The sequence below is a fragment of the Brachycentrus maculatus genome, unplaced genomic scaffold, assembly GCF_059751285.1.
Source record: "Brachycentrus maculatus isolate JH-2025_06_01 unplaced genomic scaffold, ASM5975128v1 h1tg000126l, whole genome shotgun sequence".
NCBI classification, from domain to species: domain Eukaryota; kingdom Metazoa; phylum Arthropoda; class Insecta; order Trichoptera; family Brachycentridae; genus Brachycentrus; species Brachycentrus maculatus.
The window spans coordinates 454,953-467,366 of record NW_028280879.1 but is presented as its reverse complement, the minus strand read 5'-3'; the positions used below and the strand labels follow the sequence as shown (position 1 = coordinate 467,366).

Below are 12,414 nucleotides of genomic sequence, written 5' to 3'. Positions count from 1 at the left end.
GTGAGACCAGAATGAACGGTCAATAATGACTTGGCATCAACTTGAGATCAATCAGAACCTAAAAAAACCTTGCCGGAGGGCATATATGACTAGTATGGATTTCAGGACAGACGGGAGTGACATTTCGTCTTCTCTGCCTAGAGTATGTCGAAATCTCCTAAAAGTAGTAGTAGTAGCAGTAGTACGTAGGTACTAATATTATCACTAATTAAAAAAAAATGTATTTAAAAATGGTGCCGATTTATTTTCACAAAGTAAATAGCAAATGAGCCGCAGACGTAAAACAGTTTGTCATGGGGCATGTGAAAACAACGGTCAAGCGACGGCAGATTTGATACCATGTATTTGTATTAACAAACACTTGAAGGTTATGAGAGCGCCCGTAGAGAAGTAAATATTCGTCGGCCCTTCACCAGCAAAGGAAGCAGCATGCAGAATGGCAGTTTACAGGCCAAATTGCACCGTCGGATCGTGATTTAGTACAGACTTACGGGTAAACAGCAGTCCTTAAGGGTGTTTTCTAGGCGATAAATTTTAAGTGTGAAAAGCACCCCTTGAGACGGATTCTGGCACCTCCCAAATATTACAGTATTTCGGTTTGATTCTTTGACTTTTAGGTTTGATCGCATTGACACAGATGGCACTATTCACGTAACTTAGCCATACATAAATACATGTATTTTTGTTAATAAATCGCTCACTCCTTTCAAGAACGTCATAAATCAAAAATCGACAATTTTCAGTTGTGCGTGTTTTCAGAATGCCCAGAAAATGTACTATATCCCAGCAAAAGAGGCATATTTTTAACTCAATATTTACCCGCTACAGGGCAGAAAGTGTTGTTTTTGCATTTTGAAGAAAAGGTATTATTTAATTGTTTTTTTAAATATACTAAATATTTTTCAAATGGAGAAAAAACCCAGGTTTTAACTTAAAAGATCTGTTACACAGTAAAAAGTTCAATAAGGTGCATGATATTTATTTTTAATACATTGTGTTATATGTTTAAACTTTAAAAACGTTCTCCTGAAAAATCAAGTATTTTGATTTATGACGTTCTTGAAAAGAGTGAGCGAAATAACATCTAAACAAATCAAAGTGTGATGAATGGGAAAATGAAACAATTTTTTTTACTTTACTGAGTAGTTTTATTATGAAAATCCGCCCATTCTACTAGACGTATCCAGAAAGAATGGGCAAAGAAAACTAACAACATTATGATATTACTATTTAAAAAAAATAATAAATAATAACAATTCAGGATTCATTCACAATCAACAGAAAGCGTGCAAAAGAAATTTTTGAAGTATGTTAAATTCATAGTAAATTCACCTGGGGATTATGTATTTGCATTTTAATCAATCACTTTGTTTACTAAATTCAATAAAATTGAGTGACATATTCGCATCAACTATGTTTGATGAAGAAGAAGCACGATTAGCTTCTCGTTTGAGTCTTCATTGACTCAATAGCTGGAGCAAGATTTAGCATTTGAGATCTCCTCCTTTTAGGCATTGTGTGTAAATATTCCAACTAAAATAAAACCGAAGTAGACCAAAATATTACACTTATGTGACGTTATCAACTTTCGTTCCTACATTAAATTTACATAAACATAAACGTTTGAACAAGATTTGGGAACACAAATTATTTAAATACACGAACGATTTCCTTGACACTTTTCAATATAAATTCAGAAATCAAACTTGATTACAAACTGACGCGACAAGATCGATCTGTCTGGATCTGTCAGCAGGAAGTTCATTTTTTGATTCCATGTAAGCGTTCGATAAAATTTTCTGATCACAAATGTCAAATACATGAACAATTTTCTTGGCACTAAAAATATAAGTTACTAAGGATTGCAAATTGTCAACGGCAAACTGACAGTTCACAACGGAGTGCTGGTGCCCGTTAAAATGCGATTATGTACTTAGACGTCCTTGAGAATATTTCATCTTTTTGATCACACTAAGAGAATCTGTAAATACCACTGTGAAAGGAAATATAAGATGGATAATTTTTTACATTGGCTACAGGTAGTTTATTTTTAAAAAATGTAAATTGCAGTGGGCGATATTTGATAGAAATTACACAAGCGAAAGTATGGCAGTAAAATATAACTTCAAACTATAGGGCTTGAATCGATAAACAAAAATTGTTTACATCAATATAACATTATACATTCAACTTCAAACCCTCATCCGCACCCCAATGGTACATAGTGTACTGCATCATATAAACTCAGTGTTATCTTGGTCCGTTAACACATAAAGCAAAGGTGACCAGCCCTCCGCTACAGGTACCAATCCAGGGTTATATTAAATAAATATTAGAGTGTAACTCTAATATTTAGTATAAGTAACCGGAGAGCGTGAATGACAAGATGTATGGATGTGAAGGAAGCCAGGAGTGTATGTCAGAATAGATGGGTGCGGCGTTCCACCCTCTCTGCCTATCCCATACAAACGGCGTGATGATAGTAGTAGTAATATAATTGATCGTTTCGTTGATATTTTGTAAAAACAAAACATAGCTCTTTGGCAAGTGATACAGTTTTACGAAATTATCTCTTGTGGGGAAAGCGCAAAAAAGTTGATTACAGTATATTAAATATTTAATTTTAAAATACAAATTATTTTGACCTTTTTACGATTTTATCAAAACTTCACTGTTCAGCTAAAAAATTCGTGGCTAAAACTAGATCGACTTCATCGCATTGATAGGATACGTGTTGAATTTGTTAGAAAAAAGTTAGTGAACCGGATTTAAGTAATATTTATTCTTTACAACATTTTGAGTGTGTCCAAATACTTGTTCACAAAATCTGGATTATCTCCAATTACAGGAGTTATTTTCATATTATTTTTTGACATCTCATCAAAGATGAAGAAGAATATGGAAGTCTGGGCATTTACGGGGCTTACGACCGTCATAGGCTGGTTTAGGTGATCACTTTACACACGTGTAACATTCACCAATTCTACCCATTATTGACAACCACACTACTCAAATTCTTGGAAGTTCTATATATATGAACTAATTTAGAAACCTTGTTCATGAATCACTAAAACTTCACTAGAGACATCTATTGGTGAGATGTAAAGAAGCTTTTTACCAAGCAGAAACTCTTATATTAGTATGTGAGATCCGAATCCCGGATTATAATCACACACATGAGAAACGCCAGAAAAAACCATTTTCATTTTTATAAAAATAATATGAAAATAACTCCTGTAATTGGAGATAATCCAGATTTTGTGAACAAGTATTTGGACACACTCAAAATGTTGTAAATAAATTATCTGGTCAAATTATAAGCTTAATAATAAAAATGAAAATGGTATTTTCTGGCGTTTCTCATGTGCGTGATTATAATCCGGGATTCGGATCTCACATACTAATATAAGAGTTTCTGCTTAGTAAAAAGCTTCTTTACATCTCACCAATAGATGTCTCTAGTGAAGTTTTAGTGATTCACGAACAAGGTTTCTAAATTAGTTCATATATATAGAACTTCCAAGAATTTGAGTAGTGTGGTTGTCAATAATGGGTAGAATTGGTGAATGTTACACGTGTGTAAAGTGATCACTTAAACCAGCCTATGACGGTCGTAAGCCCCGTAAATGCCCAGACTTCCATATTCTTCTTCATCTTTGATGAGATGTCAAAAAATAATATTTATTCTTAATGTAAACTAAATAAAAAATAAAATATTCAACATCATTCTCATTAAATATTCAATATCGTACTCTATACTTTAGTAATTTTTTTTTTCTCATAAACAAACAATGTATTTATTTTTTTCTTATTTTTTTAAAAATAAATTTAAATAGTGTCTATCAATGACTAATATTATTTTCTTCATACATTTCAAAAAAATACTCTAAAGAACCGCCTTAAGTATGAGTATCTTAGATTCTCAGTACTAAAATATTTATTTTGGATAGTTAAATCGAGTAGTCAATAAAATAGTCAAATTGTTCAAAGAGAAGGGAATTATTTGATAAATATGAAACATTCAAAGAAAATCAACTGATCCCAGAACCTAAAAAGTTTCAATCCCAACGCGCTTGAGTCACACAAATTTTTAAATGTTGGCATGATAAAGCCTGATTTCTACTCGGGAGGAAAATCTCCCACCGATAATAGCTGTAGTCTCCTGCTATATTCCTAGGTCACTGCTCGCATCGTAACGTGTTACGTTACGACCCCACCTTTAGGGGGCATGTAAATCAGTGTGTACCACTATGTCCAGCACCATGTTCTAAAAGCCAAAGTGACAGCGGCTGGAAAGTTAGTAACCCTACTGGGGACCCCGGCCCTATTAGGAAACTACCTGCACCGACTGGCCAACCTCCCGCGCTCTGTACTCACCCTTTGAACCTACGAAAAAGTCTACGGAGGAATGCCAAGCAAACCTAAGCAATCTCGATGGAACTTATCCTAATGAAGCCGAGCGTATTATAATTGACATGTCATTATTCCTGGGCGTAACTCAGTGTAACTATAGTAGTAGTCACTAATTCCGACGATTTCTCTTTCTATCCAAACTTTCATAAAGCTGATTTTACCATGACTCGGAACTTTCTGTATTCGAGGGATTGGACGGTTTTCGAAAAATATGACACTAATCAAGCAATAGACATTTTTTATTCAGTTTTGCAAGAATCTATTAATATGTATGTGCGTATCCTATTTCTGTGCGTAGACTGAGCAATTACCAAAAATGGTGTAAGAGTGAATTAATTCAAATTATTAAAAATAAGAAACAATGTAAAAAAAAATAAGGTAAAGCTAGCGGCACAAGTCTTCAGCGACAGAATATTTGCAACATTAGAGTCATTTCATTTCATGAGACTGAATGTTTTACTAAAAGACCTTTAGGTACTGCTTGACTTTTTCAATTTTTTTATATGCTTTTTGATAGTGTTAATGGGTCTTTGAGATATCCTAAGAGTGGAAATATTTATCACTGGGCAATATCGGATTCGCCTCATTTGAAATTATGGAACTGGGCAGTTGAAATTTTAAGAACAATGAGGTATGTAAACCAGTCAAACGGTTTACCAGTTAATACAAATATTCCTGTTATTAATGATTGGATTTTTTCACTTAATAATATAAAGAAAATTTGGAGTTAGCTTCAAAATGAGGGTTTCAAATATCTCAAATGAAGAGATTTAAACCAACATCCAAAACTTCTTTGGGGCTTCTTTGGGGGCTTCTTTTCTCCAATTGTGAAGCTGATAACTCTACTGTCCTTCTGACAAATGTTTCTGATTTTATTTACTCTAGTATTCCTACTAAGCCGGCAATTAATAACATTAAATTTGATTTTATAAGAACTATCCCAAATTTGGATCAAGAATTTAAAAGATTAAGGTTAAATAGAAGTTCAATTAATTTTAATATAGATTATTTATTATATAGCTGGTTTTTTTGTTAAAAAAAGAAATGAAAAAAATTATTGATTGTCCTGTTTGCAATAATTGTTGTTTAGGTAACCCGTTAGATCCTGTAAATTCATTAATATTATCAAGGGAATATACACTAAACAGATATAGACTGTATTATCTTTCACAAAATTTTGTATGCAGCATTTTAGAAATTAATTTTATTACACAGTATTTGTTGGATAAAATATGTCAAAACATTTCCTTATTAAATTATATAAAAGCCTCGGTCAACAAGTATGTAAATTTTGATTGGATTATTTGTTACGATCATAGGGCCATTTTGTCAAAATAAATTATTAAATTAACCATACCCTTTTTAATAAACAGTCGGTGTTAGGATATTAATAATAAATTAAGAGGCAAAGATACTAGACCTTACACTGGTTCCGGTAGTATGAAAAAGCTTGCAATGCAGAGATACCATATGTTAAGTACTGAAAAATAAAAATAAAATATTCTGTATTTTAAAATAAAAAGAATGATTAATTTAGTTAAATACTTTAACGTCAGTAGTATTTTCGCGGAATAAATATTTTGCACATTTCACTGCCAACAATACTGTTTACAACTTTTGTATTCGCTGATCTAAGAAGTAAACAGAAATCTTTTTTGGCAAAACATAATGTCTTAAACCCTTAATTTATAAAATACAAGAAGTAGGAAATTCACCATTCGTTATTCAGTTAAATTAAGTATTTTTCTTTTGTTTGAATAATTAAGATATCTGTTTTCCTTCATAGATTATTGATGTAAATTATATTTTGTTTTTGTAATTCATTGTTGTGTACAATTGTTCAAGTGAGATATCTTATTTATTTATATCTATGAATATATTTATTTTTATGATTCATAGTTCCAACAAAACTCTTCTGTATAATTTTACGATTCAATATATTTAACGAGATGGTTTTTTTTATTGATATAAAAAGTAAATATAATATTTGGTTATACGTATGCCTTGAGCACTTAATTTCAAAGTAATTTTGGGATATTACAAGAATGTTAAGATATCACAGAATCGAGTATTTTTGTTGTTGTTTTAATTAGTATACCTAATTAAATAAGAAGCCTTTCTTTGTATTTTTTTGTGTTTTTTTAGTACAATAAGAATTTTATATATTCTCTTTTAATAATGTAACATTGAAATTTTCTTGAATTTGATTCGATCCGGAAGGTTATTTATTTACTTTACTTTATTTATTGTTTCGGCATTAACTTTGTGGTAAGACATGTTACGATGATTAAAGAAAACACATCGTTTTTTACCACTTGAGTTTTATTATAGACTACATGTTTCAGAAGTTAAACTTCCATCATTCAGGTCTGTATAACAAGAGTTATTGTACAGACCTGAATGATGGAAGTTTAACTTCTGAAACATGTAGTCTATAATAAAACTCAAGTGGTAAAAAACGAAGTGTTTTCTTTACTTCTTTATTATTTACTTTATAATTTAGTTTTATCACAAATTGAAAGTCCGATCCATAACCGGAAACACATTGCGAGACCGAGTAAGAAATACCGACATTCGAAGCATGTGCAAGACGGAGGATATCGTGAGGTGGGGACGACAACGAAGGCGATACTGGAAGGAACATATAAACAGAATGTCAGAAGACAGACTTCCACGCAGCCTGTGATATCTCGCGGCCATCTTTGATTCCTGCGGTAAGAAGGGTATGAAGGGGAAAAAATAAATTTTTCGATAGACCTTGCGCAGTAGCTATTTACCGAATGACGTATCCGAGGACCTGAATGGGCTAAATTATGACGTCATGCGCAAAACAAGACGAGTTTAAAAATACCTTCTATCATTTCAACTGTGGTTTACCCCCTCCCCAACCATCAAAACATATGATTTCGGTAGGTAAACAAAACTTCACCAAGATTGCCGTTTTCCCGTCGGCTTGCGGACCATTCCATTATCACGGGTAATTTTTTTTGGAATCATTTAAAATAAAATGGTTTATACAAATATTATTAGTTTATACCATCTCTGTTTTGTTTCAGGTGTAAGATTTCAACCAGGCATTCTATATCAATCCAAAAGGAATCAATGTTTCACTGCCAAACATATATTGTGCAAGAAACGTAAGTTTAAATTATTTGCTGATATCATTTTCTTTATCATTTCTGCATTATCACTTTCATTATGTTGTGTAACGTTAAACTAATGTTTTTTTAAAATTATTATTTATAGTTTGTATGTACATTGAATGTAATCTTCAGAACTTCGTATATTAAATCTTGAATTCAACCGAATTTAGACGGCCATTTTACTACGCACTTGTTTTCTCCGGTTAATTTTAAAATTATTCAAAATATTACATATTCACGTTATTATATTTTAATTGTAATGGTTTTTACAAATCTCTATTTTATTTCAGGGTGTATGGATAAGATTTCAATCAGGCATTATATACCAAAATGAATCTTCGTTTTTGTTTTTGAGTTTCGAGAATCGAATTTGTTTCGAGAATCCAAATCAAGAATTGATGTTTGAGATATACATTTTCCCTGTGAACGAACGAACGAAGGGATGTTATTTAATATCAATGCGCTAGATTTAAATTTATCACTAATTGGATCCTTCCTCAACCTGCCTCTGCTAAACGAGTATTCTTTAGCAACGAAATACAACGTAAGTTAATTATCTGTTGATGTTTATTATGCTTATTTTATTACCTATTTTTTTTGTACTATGTTACACGCAATATATATACAATGACAGATTTAGAAGGGTTTGAAATTCCTGATTTCTACAGGACAATACATAACAATGCCGAAGTGGTGAGGAGGATGTTTTACAAGTCATCAAGAAGTACTTCTACTTGTATCATGATTGAAAGTGAAATAGCAGAAAAAGTGAACCTTAGAAGAGAGGATAAAAGCGAAGATAGCAAAGAAGAAACAACACTGCAAAAAATTAAGTTTTCAGTGTTAAAATCGCATCTCGATGATCTAATAACGAAGTTCTACTATATTGTACGCATTTTCGTAAATTTAGAGGGTTGATTGAAAAAAAAATGTTGTTTTTTGAAAGAGTGCAAACAAAACATTTCAAAGCAGGATTACTGAAAGCGTATCGATATCAAACAGCAACATCACTTCACGACGAGTGTTCGAAGACAATATTTTTTTTTTAGTTTTGCATTGTTTATTTATATCTAAATACAGTGTTCATATTTTGAACAAGAAAAAAATGTTTATTTTAAACCTATTTTCTAACCTATTCTCTCCAATTAGTCCATTTTATCGAGGTTTTATTTCTCATATACATGTATATAGATTCTTGTGGCTCTACATATTACATACCCAATATTAATTTAATTATATTCTTACAGCTCTCCGTTCCGAGTTATCTAGTGCTAGCGGAGCACTCTAATTATTATGAGCAGCTAGCAGAGCCTCTTTGTTTAGGGTAGACTGGGTACGGTTGAAACAAAGGACGGTTGAAACAGAGCAAATATCTTGCAAACCGTATGCGGTAGGGTGAAGGGTCCAAGGGACGAACAAAGTGGACAACAAGTTCAAACACAAATATCAGTGTTGCATCGCTCGCCGCACTATGCAGTTGCTTGTAGGAGGTCCTATTGTATTTCGATAACCAAAAGTAAGTATTTTTGTTCTGAGAATTTTCTTTTTATTACGGTTTCTATTGAAACGATATTATTGAGTATGATTTCGTATTTGAAATGAAGCTTGTAGAACACGATATAGTGATTAATTTTAATGTGCCATTATTATTAACATTACTATTTTCTGTTTTCCACCTAAAGGAGGGGTTGGGGACGGTTGAAACATTTTTTGTGGGTACGGTTGAAACAACATATTTTTTCAGTTTTCCTGTTTTCTAGATGCCGAGAGTACGCGCAAAAAAGACTTTGAGAGGAGAGGTCGACTTGTCGAGGTATACATACGCTGATGAGGAGGTTAAAGCAGGAGATTCACTGTGAAAAGCGTCGGAAAAGCATGGATTAAACCACTGTTCGCTCATTAGATATATACGAAAGCGAGATGCATCTGGTGAAGAAGAAAATGGGATATGAACCCCACAACGAAGTTTTTAATAAAGAGCAGGAGCAGGAGCTTGCAAAATACTTGCTACTAAAAAAAAACAGAGAAAGAAGAGATAAGAAAGGAGCATGAAATGAGGTTGAAACGGATGAAAACTAAGTAAGTGAAGAAAAGATTGGATGGAGGAAAAAGTAGAAGGATCGTTAAAGGAAAAAATAATCATAATACGCAACAGGAATCATCATCAAAAGAGGACGAGTGCTATTGTCTTGTTTGTCTGCCACTGTATTCAGAGAGCAGATCCGGTGAAAAGTGGATGCAGTGCACCACTTGTAAACTGTGGGCTCAAAAAGACTGCACAAAAGGTGGTCTTAGCTATGTTTGCCACAATTGCGACTCGGAATGATCCCAAAGCTAGATTTCCGCTTGATTTATGACTAATCAAAATAACAGAAGTGTTTTCTTTTAGTTTATTCACAGATTATTTTCGTTCGATTTGTTTTTTTTTTTAAATGCCATTGTTTTTAGTTATTTTTGTTCATTACATATCTGTAGACTGATTAATATTGTCATGCGGTGCCATAATTATTTTATAACACAAAAATAAATAATGAATAAAACGTCTTACAATATTAAATATTGATTTATTTGCGTGTGTTTCAACTGACCCCAATCATTGTTTCAACTGCCCCTGGTATGGGGACGGTTGAAACAAATCGGATATATTTTTTAAATTTGATCTGCCACTAAAAATAACACACCGGGTACTGAAATTATACTTCCCATTAGTAGACAGAAACACGCTCTTGTATTTAATGCATCTTCATCATCGCTTGACTTGTAAAGAGCAATACTATGGACAATATAAGCAAAATTGTTTCAACCGTACCCAGTCTACCCTACTCTTGATCCCCGGTGTATGTATCTTTTTCTTTTGTGGAATCATTTATTTTACTTCAATAATATTTTAAAATCAATATATTATGTCTTGGTATTAATTAAGTTAAATTTTTCAGCTCTTTATTCCGTGTTACCGAGTACTAGCAGAGCTATCCAATGGAATCAGCAGCTAGCAGACCATTTTATTAGCTACTGAACCATGTGGTATGTATCTTCCCATTAATGTAATTATCAAATTTCTTATTCATTCGTTCTCATACACACCTTTTAATATTATACACGTTTCTGTGGAATTCTATGTTAAAATATATTACTACTTTACATTTGATGCAATACAATTTATTTTAGGAGTACAGCCACCCGTTTTGTCAATTTTATTGGAGAATCGAGAGTTTCTAATCTGACTCCAAGGAATCAAAAGCTGAACATGGGCGATGAAGACGAAGAAGCAACTTCGATATGTTCAAAAGAAATCGACGACATTTGAACAATGGCACATGGCTGCTCGTAGATATAAAGAGGGGAAAGTATTAGTACAATACCTTTCGTTGTTAAATCTGATTCCTTATAGATTTATTTAATGTCAGATCAAACAATCGCATCGCCGTAAAAGGTAAATGATATACCTGAAAATATAAAGCTCTTGCTATCGCTTTATATACAGAAGGACCTAAGGGCTACAGGTTACTGGCTAAACTCTGCTTTGCCTTCTCCAGTAACCATTGAAAAATAACTATACTTAATTAGGCTGAAACCCGGCATTAATGACATATTATTTAACAATTTAAAAACAAAAGAATATAAAATTATATATTATTATTATGATATATCATAATAATGATAGATCAGTAAAAACTTGTAATTGTTATATTTTATGAAATGAGTCCTCATGTAAATTTCAATTTACGAAATGGATTTATCGAAGTGCAATGTTTTTCGATCACACATTAACTATCAGGATAAAAGGGATTTACACACCTTACAAGCAACCTCAATATTTTTCTTTTTTTGAAAGTGGTGCTAAACATGCAGATCTGAAGGGTATTGTTCTAACTACAAAGAAATTTATTTTATTTGGCCTTAAGCCTATAGCTATTGTATGTGATCAGGGTACCACTGTGTTATTCTAAAATTGTTTAAATGAGGCCGATCTTAATTTATTTATATCTAAAAGTACATTTCTGTAATATATAGGTCCAAGAAAACTCTTCAGTATTCCTGGTGACTTTACAATTCGATATATGTATTTAACAATATTTCTTTATTGATATGAAACATAAATACAATATTTGGTAATGCCTTAAGCACTTTCGTTTAAAGTAATGCACATTAGTTGTAAACAAGAAGGCTTTTTGGGACCTAGTTTAAGCGTTTGAGCACTACACTGAATTTAACTGTCCGGCAGTCAGGTTAGCATGAAAAAACGGATGATTGGCTTGTGCACTTGTCCGTCTTTCTCCGGATCGGTGCGCTCGATCGGTGCACGATCATGGTTAGCATGAACTCGATCACTAAAGCTAAACTGTTGAAATCATTTTTATTTGCAATAACCGGACTGCCGAACAGTAAAATTCCGTGTAGTGCACAAGCGCCCTTAGGGCGTTTGTCCACTACACGGCATTTTACCGTCCGGCACGTCAGTTAGCGTTTTTAAACAACGATTGGCTTGGATTGGCTTGTGCTTTACTCCATCTTTCTTCGGATCGGAGCTCTTGATAGGTGCGTGAACACGTTGCGCGTAAATTCGATCACGCTACACTGTCGTAGTCGCTTTCACTTTTCAAAACCTGACTGCCGGAGGGTAAAATTCCGGGTAGTGGACAAGCGCCCTTTGTGTGTGTAATTTTAAGTACAATAATAATTTTATATATTCCTGTAACATTGTAATTTTCTTTGATTTGATCCAGAAGGTTATAGGTTTAAGAGAACTAAGAGTTCTTCTAACAACTCGAGTATGTAATTGGTTCACCTTCTGGTTCAGTCAAAGTATGGATATAATAAACCTTTTTACCAGCTAAATGATTTTTTCATTTTTCAA

General features: G+C 32.9%; 1 long non-coding RNA gene across 1 annotated transcript; it reads left to right on the top strand.

Moving 5' to 3' along the window:
* Positions 1–7,349: 7,349 nt before the first annotated feature.
* Positions 7,350–12,414, top strand: LOC148309363 (uncharacterized). Its single transcript, XR_015837553.1, has 5 exons — positions 7,350–7,390; positions 7,470–7,550; positions 7,847–8,100; positions 8,804–10,580; positions 10,725–12,414. It is a non-coding gene; the product is annotated as an uncharacterized LOC148309363 (long non-coding RNA).